General features: G+C 44.7%; 1 protein-coding gene across 2 annotated transcripts in view; it reads right to left on the bottom strand.

Annotated features, from left to right (window-relative positions):
- Positions 1-10,295, bottom strand: part of csrnp1b (cysteine-serine-rich nuclear protein 1b) — a 33,221-nt gene extending 22,926 nt beyond the window's left edge. The window contains exon 1 of one of the 2 annotated variants that reach the window (XM_038808852.1): positions 10,085-10,295. The gene's annotated coding sequence lies outside the window, so the exon portion shown is untranslated. Of the gene's footprint in view, positions 1-1,983; positions 2,056-10,084 lie in introns of those variants that run through there. The other variant, XM_038808853.1, reaches the window with a different exon arrangement.
- Positions 10,296-13,332: the final 3,037 nt, after the last annotated feature.

Below are 13,332 nucleotides of genomic sequence, written 5' to 3'. Positions count from 1 at the left end.
AAAGTCCAACAGGTTTGTTTCAAACACGAGCTTTCGGAGCGCAGCTCCTTCCTCAGGTGAATGAGGAAACAGGTGAATGTTTATTTACCACAGACCTCAGCTTTTCTTGGGTTCCTTGGTACCTAGTTGAATTCAGACATCGTGGGCAGTGACTCTCGCCTCTCTTCTGGCCTTACTCTTGCATCCACGTTGGGATCAAGGCAATTATAAACAAATTGTTTAGATGGAACCAAAATGGAGTCTCGGTGAACAGACGTTGCTTGATGACACTGTTACTTTTTCTATTGCTATGCTAAAGATGTGAGAAAGATAGTGCTGGGGGGGCGGGTGTTAATTGGCCAGGTTAGGCTTTACACACGTTTTGAATTTTATTAAAAGATCTCATCGTGTCATCATGCTGCAGACAAGCACCCTCACCACCATTAAGCACTTCAAACCATCTTTCGCATTCCCTAATCAGCTCATGCCTAGAGCAGCGACAGCATCCAAAACGAAAGCGAACTATCAATGGAAATCTTTCCAAAGTATCACTTTTCTCTCAAGAAATACCAACATTTTCTGCTTTATCCAACACAAAGTGACAACTGGGATGGGGCAATTCCCTCTGGTAATGTTGGCAGTCAGTTCTTTCCTTCCTGGCTTTAATCCAAAACAGATGGGAGCCTTTTGGTTCATATCCTATGGCTTGTGGAAAATAGGTAGCTCACTGCCAGGCTTGCAAAAAAAATGTTCCACACAACAGAAAATGGATTATTATTTTTAGTAAATTCAACTGTTCTCAATTTTGAAAACCAATCATCTCAATTCTGAAAAGTTGTAGTAACACGGGCAGAATAAATGTTCCGTAGACACTGCCCTCTGGTGGCGCAGTGGGAGAAATTACAACATCTGCAACCTAGTTTTCAAATTCACACAGAGGATGAAAAAAATAGCTTTGTACCCTGTCTCCACTGCCAAAGAACATTCTGTTCCTTGGCTCCAGCTCTCCCTCATTCATTCCATTTAAACTGTCTGTTTTAGTAAAAATAAACAGTGGAACAGATAGAAGCCACAGGAATTTTCTGCTGGCTCTATGACTCCCACTCAGCTTGGAACGGTGCATTGCAAGTATTTTACCCAGATGGGTTTGATATTCCCTTTGTATGAAGGGGGCAGTAGCGTGGCATGGGGAGAGAGTGGAAGGCAGTGCAGCTTAAAAGGGAAGAGTGAGCCACAATCAATTCCCTGCTCACTTTAACCAGGGAGAAAGTATGCAGAACCACATCACATCCTCAAGAAATCCCAGAGTTCTCCACAGCCAAATTATTTGCTGAAGCATAGCCTCTCATGTAAACCAACACAATGACTGCACTTTGCACAAAACGATCCCACAAGCAGCAAATGCGATGATGAGCCAGCTAATCTGCAAATCTGGGTGGTGGTTGAGGCAGGAATTCAGAGGAAACTCTTTGCCAGGAACAGGCTGACAGGACCTCGGTTGAAAGTTCCCCCTGAAAGACCCTGCCAATGTAATGCACCCTGGATACTACACAGAAGCAGCAGCCTGAAGAAGTCTTTGAGACCTTACTTTAAAAAAAATACTTTTATCCCATTCTTAAAAGTTACAAAGCCAAAGGCACAGCCTGTGAAGGGCAAGCCCTTCATCCATCTCATTGCTGGCTTCAAAAACCAGATCAATTTCAAATTGAATCCAATTCATGTGCTCCACAAGAGAGACATACAAGATCCAAGCTAACAAGAAGTGGCATTACACCTCATCTTGGGCTTGATCTCATGCTTCATCTTAGCCAAAAGGCTGGGCAGTTCAACCAACTGAGCCATGAACTGTTAGTCTAGCAAGTGAGAAGGCTGCACTGACAGTATATAACTTCGCAATGAGATGCCAAGCCCACTTTTTACTTGGGGAAGTCAAATTGGCTTTGCATCTCACCACCTCTAGTGGTTAAAGAAACCGCACAATTGAGCCACAGATTCAAAAGGTACCTGGTCTGTACAGAGTTAGCTTTTCTCAGACAGAGTTGGAAGCAGGGGACTTGGATTCAGCAGCCCTGGGGAAACAGAGGTGGAGGAGATGCGTCAGAGTTCAAAGAAATAAAAATCCAGGATCTCCCCCATTCGAATGAGCTTTGCAGGATAGTACACCAGAATGTGCAACATTGTACCAGAAGGCCCAGCAATAAGCTCAAAAAGAAAGCTTCCATAAGAATCAGGAAGCATAAGTACCCCAAGGAACCAACTATTCAACACACAAACAGCCTCGCAACACATCTGAATGCATGTGGATCATACCCCAATAGTTTGAAAATAAAGTGGTTTGGGTAGCAAAAATACAAAGGACATAAAGGAAGATTAAGGTGGAGGAATGGCAGTGCAGTAATACACTTTCGGGTTCTGGAGGACATTGATACAGTGCTTGAAGTAGTCCAAACTCAAAAACACATTCCAAACCATGTGGAACCCGACAACATGCTAAGTGCATTACAAACGATCCTGCCTCAACTCTCGAAAACGCATTTGCTTCGTGCATGGTGAAATGGCAAAATGAGAACCCCTCCCAATCACTCAGATCCAATCAACCAAGCAGCATTCTGGTCAAAGCACTTTGTAACAGCCCTAGTTTAGAATAGTTCTCTGCTGTCGCTCATCACCAGGGAATAAAAAACTCGTTTGCAACAAGATTATTAAAATTAGCATTGAAGTAGAAAGTTAGCTTTCATTATTGTCATAGTGCATTTCCTTACTCCTCTTCAGGTGAAACACTCCTTGCTTCCATCGAATACCGAAGAGACACCTTTCACCTTCAGGAAGCTCCCGTCTGTTTTGCCTCAACATTGATTTGCATTAATGTTTCTAGTAAAATTACTTCTGTTTCAGTAAAGTATCTAAAATGAACCCCAGTACAAAACATTTGGGGAGTTTATATTTCATGTTGTGCGTGTTAAATCAGGTTAGTTAACAGTACTCTCATCCACTCCCACCCCAAATGAGCATGGTATTAAGCAAAGTCATTTAGTTTACTTTTGCATCCATCTTTTCTCCTCCTCTCCTTACTTGCCTTGGCACTTTCTTCAGTTACCATTCATCAGAGCCAGCTGGCTGGAACGTCAACCTGTACAAGAGTCACTGACTTATGCCAATTTAAGCTTCTTTCTCACCCATCTCCCCCACACCCCCGGCAGGTGAAATGCTTTGCTCTCATTAGTAGTGATATCTAGATGCGTAGATGAACATTTCTCCCTCCTTCTTAGCTTCAGTTCAAGCTGGTAGATGGAGCATCAGTGGCTGACTGTAACACACATACAGAGTAGAGTGGGCCCACTCTGAGCAACTCAGCCATTCAATAAAATCATGGATGATCATCTTGCAAATTCAACCTCACATTCCTGCCTACCTCCAACAACCTTTCACCCCCTTGGAACAGTGGAATACAACACTGCGCCAGACTCTAACAATCATAAAGTCAAGAGTTTTACAACACGGAAAGAGGTCCTTTGGCCCATCGTGACTGCGACGACCCATCAACCACCCAAGTCTTCTAATCCCATTTTCCAGCTTGGTTTTATTCTCTTATGTCAAAATACGTATTTGTCATGGAGGGAGAGGTAACAACAACTTGCATTTATGTATCATCTCTAATGTAGTAAGATATCCCAAGATGTTTTTACAGGAGTGTAGCCAGCCAAAAGGTGACACCAAGTCAAAGGAAGAGATATCAGTACAAAGAATTGATGTTTCATTATATCAAAACAGTATTAAAACACAAGTCTTTGTTATAACCATCCTTATTTCATGATTTGTGCGCAAGTATCAGGGTAGAAACTTCTTTATAACACAAAAACTACATTCCCAGCCGCCAAATGCACACATAAACACAAAGTGCCCTGATAGCAAGTCATGGTGTTTCACAGACTTGCAAGCTGACATCTACACTGGAACTCCGCATGGTCTGCTAATCACACAAAGCTGGGTTAATGTAACAAGGCTACAGTATCATGGTCAGCCAATTAAACACGGAGAACTGCAATAGCATCCCAAGAAAATGGGTTTTAGCAGTATTCCCAATCAAGGGTTGAGTGAGAAGAAAAAGGAAGAAGTAGGCGAATATAACTAACTCTTATGAAAACAAAATTTCTGTCAACAGCACAGGTAAAACACTTGAGAGGTGTGGCTGTACAAGTAGTTAAACCTGTTTCTATTTGCACAGGGAAGTTCATTCCCAGCCATTGATGCATTCACTGTTGGGTCTCCAAATCGGTCAAAAGATAGTTTATTATACATCATGCACCTGCATTATAACATTTAAAAACAAATGCCAACCTGTTTGTTTTTTTGTTAAACATGGTAGAAAAAGAAACACTTGGAAAAAAAATCCATATGCCTGATGATTAATTTTATAGTTTACCACCTTCAAATAGCTTCATAAATCATCTGCCGTTAAAGCACCTAGCATGCATTTTTCATTAAAAAAAACAATGGAAGGAGCAGAGCAGCCTGCAAACACAGCATGCCAAGGGCAATACGTTCTATTACTGTAAACCCATTTACAGAACCATAAACCTGAAGTGGTTGGGAAATTTACTGTGGTTTTAATAAAACTACAAATGATGCACAATACAAGTGCCTCATCACAATTAAAAAATATTAGAATTCTCCGAATGGATCTATGCACTGCTGAGCTATACGGCGCAGGAAGGACTTAGATGTGGTCTGTGTTGAATCTGTTCATCTCACATTGGGTAATACGGAGTAGATTAGGCCTTGTACAAGTCGGTCGAGCACCCCACTACTTTGGTAAGGGGCAGGGGGGTAAGAATTAAGTCAGGACTCCTGCTCCTGTTCGTTAACCAAAGATGAATTCTTGGGAGGTTTGAGGCACAAACGAGGCAATTATTGCACATTCTCCTGGACTTTGGCCATTTTCCATCTAATCGCACTTTCATAAGCCAGAGCAAGTCCACTTTGGTAGCGACCCTTTGCTGTCCAAAGTCATCTGGTACGAGAATACGAGAAAAGATTATTTTGACTTCACATAAGGGGAGGGATTTAAAGTGATGCAGAAGCAGAAAAGCTTTATATGCTGCTGCTAATGTTGAGTTCAGTGCACCAATGAATGTAAAAATGCAGTAAAGTAAAATGATAACTGTGCATGCAGAAAATTATGCATCTTTTATTTTGGATGGGGGGGGTGGGGGGGGGGGGGAGAAAGAGGAGGAGAAGAGATAGATATTGCTGTGGTGGAAATGCCACTGGTCTAGTAATCCATTTACCCAGGCTATGGGCTCAAATCCCACCAAGGCAGCTGGTGGAATTTAAATTCAACTAATAAATCTGTGATATAAAGCTAGCCTCTAATCATGATCACGAGACTTATCAATTGTCAGAAAAGCCATTGGATTCACTAATGTCCTTTAGGGAAGGAAATCTGCCATCATTACATGGTCTGGCCTACATGCGACTCCAGACCTACAGTAACATGGTTGATTCTCAACTGCCCTCTGAAATGGCCTGAAATGCCACTCAGTTCAAGCACAATTGGGGATGGACAACAAATCCAGGCCTTGGGATTCCCACGTCCCAAGAATGAATTAAGAGAAAAAAAAAGCACAGGTGCGGCACAGTGGTTGGCACTGCTGCCTCACCGCGCCAAGAACCTGGGTTCAATTCTGGCCTTGGGTCTGCCCATGTGGAGTTTGCACATTACCCCTGTGTCTGCATGGGTTTCACCCCCACAACCCAAAGATGAGCAGGGTAGGTGGATTGGCCATGCTAAATTGCCCCTTTAGAAAAAAAAACACACATTCCTGGTTTGCCCCCAACTTTGGTGGAGCTCTTTAGCTGAATCTTGGCATTTCAAGGGGGCAACAGTCCTGCCAAAAACAACTTACAGCATCGTGATCCAACGAAAGGAAAGGAAGCACTCCCATGTACTTGCTTCACATAACGTTTTATTGGGTCTCAAAGATATCCTAAAAACCTGACATCCACACATGCAAATCATTTTCATTCATTTGCAGGATGCTGGTGCCACCGACAAGGCTGTCATTCACTGTCCATCTCAGAGGGCAGTTAGGAGTCGTTCACATTATGGGATGGGAGTCATATATAGGCAAAAAACTGAGAAAGGACACAAAGTGCCTTTCCCAAAAAAACATGAGCGAACCAGCTCACTTTTACAAGACAGCACGGTAGCATTGTGGATAGCACAATGGCTTCACAGCTCCAGGGTCCCAGGTTCGATTCCGGCTTGGGTCACTGTCTGTGCTGAGTCTGCACATCCTCCCCGTGTGTGCGTGGGTTTCCTCCGGGTGCTCCGGTTTCCTCCCACAGTCCAAAGATGTGCAGGTTAGGTGGATTGGCCATGATCAATTGCCCTTAGTGTTGGGTTAGTTACTGGGTTATTGGGATAGGGGGAGGTGTTGTTTTTGGGTAGGGTGCTCTTTCCAAGAGCCGGTGCAGACTCGATGGGCCGAATGACCTCCTTCTGCACTGTAAACTCTATGATATCGATGATAAGACAACTTTTTACGATACCTTTTACTGATAGCAGATTTTTCTTTATTTCATTTTTTTTTATATATATTGAATCATGGAATTTGAATCACTTTCCTTGCATTACTAGTCCTGTAATTTAACCACTGCATCACAATATCCGACATGCAAGATCAAAAGACATAGGAGCGAATTAGGCCACTCGGCCCATCGAGTCTGCTCCGCCATTCAATCATGGCTGATACTTTTCTCATCCCCATTCCCCTGCCTTTTATCCCATAACCCGATCCCCTTATTAATCAAGAATTTATCTATCTCGGTCGTAAAGATACTCAGTGATTTGGCCTCTACAGCCTTCTGCGGCAAAAAGTTCCACAGATTCACCAACCTCTGGTTGAGGAAATTCCTCCTCATCTGTCCCTTTAGTCCGAGATGGTGTCCTCTGGTTCTAGCTTTTCCTACTTGTGGAAACATCCTCTCCACGTCCACTCTATCCATGTCTTACAGTATCCTGCAAGTTTCAATAAAATCCCCCCCCCCCCCCCCATCCTTCTAAACTCCGAGTACAGTCCCAGAGTCCTGAACCGTTCCTACAAGCTGTTCATTCCAGGGATCACGCTGGTGAACCAAATATCTCCTCCTTTAACTTGGCATCGATTTTTTTGAAACCTCTGTTCCCATTTACTCCCTGTACTAAGTCACAAAGAAGTGGCCAAGATGTGAAAATGGTAACAAGTTACACATCGTTAAGCTACAATGTCATACAGCAACCTTCTGAAAATGAAAATGTACAAAAGATCCTCAATAAATAGCCAGTAACTCATCTTGCAGGCCTCTATTCCTTTCAGAAACTGACACACTTAGTAACAGAAGAGAATGTGAAAGCCAATTAAAGGAAACTTTATGTTGCACCTCCTATTATTACGGTCAGCAGATTTCTTCCCTTCCACCTCTGCCAAAAAAAACTGCACATTTTCACTTCTACTGCACAATAAAATGACTCTCTTGTTAAGGCAGCTGGCTCTGAACCAACCAGCACAAGACTGGAGTTCCTTTCTCACCTCCTCCCTCTAGCTGTGTGCGCCAAACAGGAAGGGGGGGGGGGGGGGAGAAGAGAAGAAAATTGGCAAATTTAGAATATATAGAAGCAATTTGCAAAAGAAATTTGTTCAATGGAAAGGGTAGAACATAGGAGGGGCTTGGATTAGTGAGGAAGGCCCTCTGGGTGGAGGAAAAGAATAGGGGTGGGAGGGTGGTTGAAGAATGAACAGTATTTCTACTGAAACAGATTGAACAGTGCTCCTGGGATTAATAACTATCATGCTCTACTGCTGATTAATTATTTAGTCAGGCCAAACTGTAATTACAGCTGTTCCTCACAAGGTGCCACAAACACATCTTACAAGCTATCCTGAGCTCCACACCACCCTAAGTTTAAAGGCAAATACTTTCCCAGCTCGCTTATCTTACTATATTTAGAACAGGCTGCTTCTGAAGTCAGTCTTGATAAATGTGCATCAGCCTCCCACATTGGTGAGATGTAACTGATGGCATGTCACAACAGAGGATGGCATAAACTCCAGTAACTGGAATATGAGAAAACTCCAGGTGCTTCAAAGGACACGAGGAAAGAGACACAAAAAAATTGCTGAGTTAAAGAAGGGTGTCTAAAAGTTTAGATGAAGAAGTGGGTTTTAAGGAGGGTCTTGAAAGGAAGGAGAGAAGAAGGGGCAGAAATGTTTTGAGGGGGCAGTCTGGAGTTAAGATGTTGGTGGGCAAGATGGGATGAAGCTCTTAAGAAAAGTTGTAGCGTAATTAAGTAACCCCCCCCCCCCCCCCCCCATGGGCCCCCAAAATTGCTGCCAACGGGAATCTCCATTAGGTCTTCAACAGATCTTTAACTGAACATGCTAATGGAAAACAAGGAAACCAACATCCATTGCTTTACAAAGTACAGCAGAAAATCATTTGAATTGAAACTCACAGCTAAAATATGTATTCTGATCTAAAGAAATGCCCTGAAAGGAGATTTGGGAGAATTGAAATTCTTGGAAGCCTTTAAATTTGCATTCCCCAGAATCTCAAACCACAAGAAACATGAACTTTCAGCAATTTTGTTTAATCCAGGCAAAGATTTACTAACTTTTTGGCAAGGCCCTTGCGCATTTAAGAGTGTTATGTTATTTTCACAAAGAAAGGATTAGTCCTAGCTTGAAAATTACGGGGTGCAAGAAACTCCCAAACTATTTTATTTAAGACACAAGGCTACATCCAGCTCACTCTCTTCTGGTCCCATTCTGGCTGATTTTGGATGTGACCCTTGATTAATTCAATCACCAAATAGTGGGGGGTGGGGGGGGGGTTTAAAAACTGGTGCAGATTCGTGCTGAAAATTATGCTTCACAATTAAACCTCCCACCCGTACAAAAAGGCAAGCTCATTTCAAAAATAAATATAGACAATAAAATGGAATTGAGACAGAATGGGAAAAGGATGTGGATTAAGGAGTTGGCAAAACCATGTTTAAAAAATGTGCATTGCATTCCTAAAGAACAGATCAGCCAACCTGCTGCAGAGAACACAAGAGGGAAAAATTCACAGTGATTTGTTAATTTGCACAGTGGAACTGATTCAGTTATAAGAGCAGACACAGCATGGAACTTAGCCTCTTCAAACTGATCATTATCTCCCATCACTGTTGACTGAGGCGGCTTAATTAAGCTCCTTTGAAGTCAACCTTTCAAATACCTCTACATTACACAGGCAGATAAAACAAAAAGAACTTGCACAATCAAAAACATGTCTGTAAAGATATTACTTCTTAAAATGATCAGAGTACAGGAGTACTTTATCAAAAGCCCCTGGAAATTATCTAAAGCACCAAGACAACTCATTATGGCATATTTGGATTTACAAGAACTACATGCACTCCTGAGATTTACTACATTTGCACCAATATGGATAGTATGGTCTAACCCCTCAGTTTGTTCCTCCAAAACATACAGCAAGTTAAAATTGTGTTTTTAATCAAGGAGCACAAATTCCAAAATGGAAATGTATACCGTGTGAGACAAAGTATTCAGTTAAAGTAACAGATCTTTTCAATTAAACGAAAATTAAATCTGCTCAAAGAGAGTCTGTAAAATCTGTGTAAAACGAATCTGCTCATAACGAGTATACATGTGTATTTTATTCTGCTACACAATGCAGTAGTTCCACTCAGCATAAACTCAGACATCCTACTACTCCAGGTTACTAAGGCAACATATTTTTTCTGTCTAGCAACTCGCAGGAACAGTCTGAACCTACTGAATAAGCACTTTTTTGGAACAAGAACAAAATTGCATTCAGTCTTGACCAGACACAAACAAACATATATTTTATGCAATATTTAAAATATATAAATATACATTCATTCCACAGCTACTTCACATTAAAGCAACACTGTAACACCCTATCTGACATGTAGTGCTACATACATACCTTCCAAGTTGACTATCTAACTCCGGCAGGCAGACTGCATACCAGAAATTCTATGAAATCTTATAACATAAGGGGGGGGGGAGAGGAGAGAAGAGGAAAAAAAAAAACTTACCTCTCGAGAATTCCCAAGGTTTGATAATCACCATGAATTTGAAGGTAAATTGGAGGACGGAGACTTCTTGAAAAATAATTTAAAATAAAATAGATCGAGTCAAATTAAATTTAAAAAAAGGTGGCAGGCTTTATGTTCTCATGTTAAGACAGACAAGGGTAACTGGAGGAGTGAGCTGTTGAGAGTTGGTGGTCCCTGAACCTTCACAGGAATGGGGGGGGGGGGGGGGGGGGGGGGGGGGGGGGGGTAGACACTGGCTGCTGAGGAGCGGGCGGCTCCAGCTGCCGGCCGCTGCCGGGGGGGGGGGGGGGGAAGAGAGGAGAGGAAGGTTACAGCGGAGTTGCTGCCGCTGCCGCGGGGCGAATGACAGGGAGCGGCCAAGCTGCTGCTGCTGCTGCTCCTCTGGCTCCGAGCGGACTGGAGCTGCAGCTTGAGCTTCGCCCGCCAGTGACTGGCTCCCAGTGACTCAGTTCCTCCTCCTCCTCGCCGGGCTCGCTCTCCTCTTTCTCTCGCCACCCAGCGGAAAAAAAAAGACTTGCCGTGAAGCTGACGCACGCTCTGACAAGCTCCAGCCCACTGCTTCCTGTTTCCCGAAAACCTTCGCCTCCCTCCTCCTCTCTAACCAAGTCATACATTTCTTTTAATGTTGCATTTATTATTGTGCAACACCCTATCTCTCTCTCCACCCCCCCCCCCTCAAAAATCAAGATTTTTCAGGTAATCTACCAACCAAATTGTAAGGTGAAATGAAGTGTAACATTAAAATTCAAACATTACTTCAAATTTTCTTTAAAGTTGTGTGGTAAGATCTCTATGGTTGTGCAAAGCCCTTCATTTCTCTTTCTCTCCTCCCCCTTACACAAAACATTATGAGAACAGGCTGTTGGCACTAAAGGTCAGATTAAAGTCTCTGCAGCCTGTCTGATTTTTTTTACCTCAGCCTTTATTAGACTAATGCAACCAATAGCTTGTCAGGATTTGGCTAAGATCCAAAAAAAAGAGGCACGGATTCTCGTGTGTGTCTCCTCTGACATCACCAGTACGCGTGGAAAAGAGGTTTTTTTTCTCTCTCTCTCCACTTGTTCATACTGGAGGAAATGTGATGATTTTTCACACTCTCAAAATGCTGAACAGAACTGGAACAGCTTTCCCATGCACTGTTTGTCGAACTCAGTGGTGCAGGGAGTTTTACGCTTACGGCCCAAGCTCACTTTTTCCAATAATGTCAATGGGGGCATTTGCGAATTTCCACAAGCTACAAAAGCCGCTGCAGGGAAGAATGCGTTGCATGAATTATAGAATCTTACATCCCAAAAAAGAGCAGTGGAGTTGCATATTGGTTAGCAATGCTGCCTCACAGCTCCAGGGACCCGGGTTCAATTCTGGCCTCGGGTGACTGTGTGGAGTTTGCACTTTCTCCCCGTGTCTGTGTGGGTTTCCTCCCACATTACAAAGAAATGCAGGTTAGGTGGATTGGCCATGCTAAATTTCCTCAGAGTCTGATGGACCATCAATTGAACGCGAGACGAGTTGCTGAACAAAAGTATGGCTTTAATCTACTAGATGTTAGCGGTCGATTACAGTATAAGTACGACCACCGGGAGTACTGGGTATTTATACTCCGCCTTGGAGGTGGGGTTAACTCAGCCTCTCGACTAATCGGGGAGCCATCACATGACTGGTCTCAACCAACCGGTCGAGAGGCACATGACCGATCAGGGCCAATGGTAAGCCGGTGTTCTGCACCAATGGCAGGCAGCTATGCTAATCACACCACCACATTCACCCCTTGCGGAGAAAGAAGCCGGGGGGGCGGGGTGTTAACGAGAGCTGGGGGGGGGGGAGAACTGGTGGTATGAGTAGTAAGAAGAGAAGGAAGAAAATGTATCCTTGGCTTCCCACTGGCCCAGACATTTAGCAACAGTACATAGTGTCCATACAAGGTCCATGGTGGTGTTGAAGTTAAATGGACTCGATCAGCCTTTTCGTTGCCCGTGACGTCCTGGCCGACTGCCACAGTGGAGTTGGTGACGTTGGTTCAGCCGATGGTGGTGGTTCAGCTGATGTCCTGGACTCCGGGAGCGATGGTCCTTGAACTGTCTCCATACCCTGGGCTGGTAGGGGAGATGCCATGGATGGGGGAGGGGTGGCCTGGGTGGGGCGCTGGGGGAAAATGGACGGGGGGGGGTCTGTGGTGAAGGGGGGGAGGGCCGCACGCCGGCGGGTGCCAGGTCCCGGAGGGAGACCGTGTCCTGCCGACCGTCGGGGTACTCCACGTACGCATACTGCGGGTTAGCGTGGAGTAACTGGACTTGTTCCATCAACGGGTCGGACTTGTGCACCTGTACATGCTTCCGGAGCAAGATGGGTCCGGGGGCGGCCAGCCACGTCGGGAGAGGGGATTCGGAGGACGACTTCCTGAGGAAAACAAGAAGACGTTCATGAGGTGTCTGATTAGTTGTGGTACAGAGGAGGGAGCGGATAGAATGTAGGGCATCGGGGATAACCTCTTGCCATCGGGAAATAGGGAGATCTCTGGACAGGAGGGCCAGTAGTATGGTCTTCCAGATGGTACCATTCTCCCGCTCGACCTGTCCGTTACCCCGAGGGTTATAGCTGGTCGTCCTGCTAGAGGCAATGCCCCTGCTGAGCAGGAATTGACGCAGCTCGTCGCTCATAAAGGAGGACCCCCGATCGCTGTGTATGTACGCGGGGTAGCCGAACAGGGAGAAGATGGAGAGGAGGGCCTTAATGACGGTCGATGTGGTCATGTCAGGGCAGGGAATGGCGAAGGGGAAGCGGGAGTATTCATCGATCACCGTCAGGAAGTAAATGTTGCGGCTGCTAGAGGGAAGAGGCCCCTTGAAGTCTATGCTGAGACGTTCGAAGGGGCGGGATGCTTTGATCAGATGCGCGCGCTCGGGGCGGTAGAAGTGCGGTTTGCACTCTGTGCAGATGTGGCAGTCACGGGTTACTGTCCTGACTTCCTCGATGGAGTAGGGCAGGTTGTGGGTCTTTAAGAAATGATAGAAACGGGTCACCCCTGGATGGCAGAGGTCCGCGTGGAGGGAGCGGAGGCGGTCTATCTGCGTGCTGGCGCAGGTACCGCGGGACAGGGCATCAGGAGGCTCATTGAGCTTCCCAGGACGATACAAGATATCGTAGTTGTATGTGGATAACTTGATCCGCCACCGCAAGATCTTGTCGTTCTTAATCTTGCCCCTCTGTGCATTATCGAACATGAAGGC

Source organism: Scyliorhinus canicula, chromosome 10, assembly GCF_902713615.1.
Source record: "Scyliorhinus canicula chromosome 10, sScyCan1.1, whole genome shotgun sequence".
Taxonomy (NCBI): domain Eukaryota; kingdom Metazoa; phylum Chordata; class Chondrichthyes; order Carcharhiniformes; family Scyliorhinidae; genus Scyliorhinus; species Scyliorhinus canicula.
The sequence above is the reverse complement of the archived record's forward strand: the minus strand, read 5'-3'. Positions and strand labels throughout refer to the sequence as shown.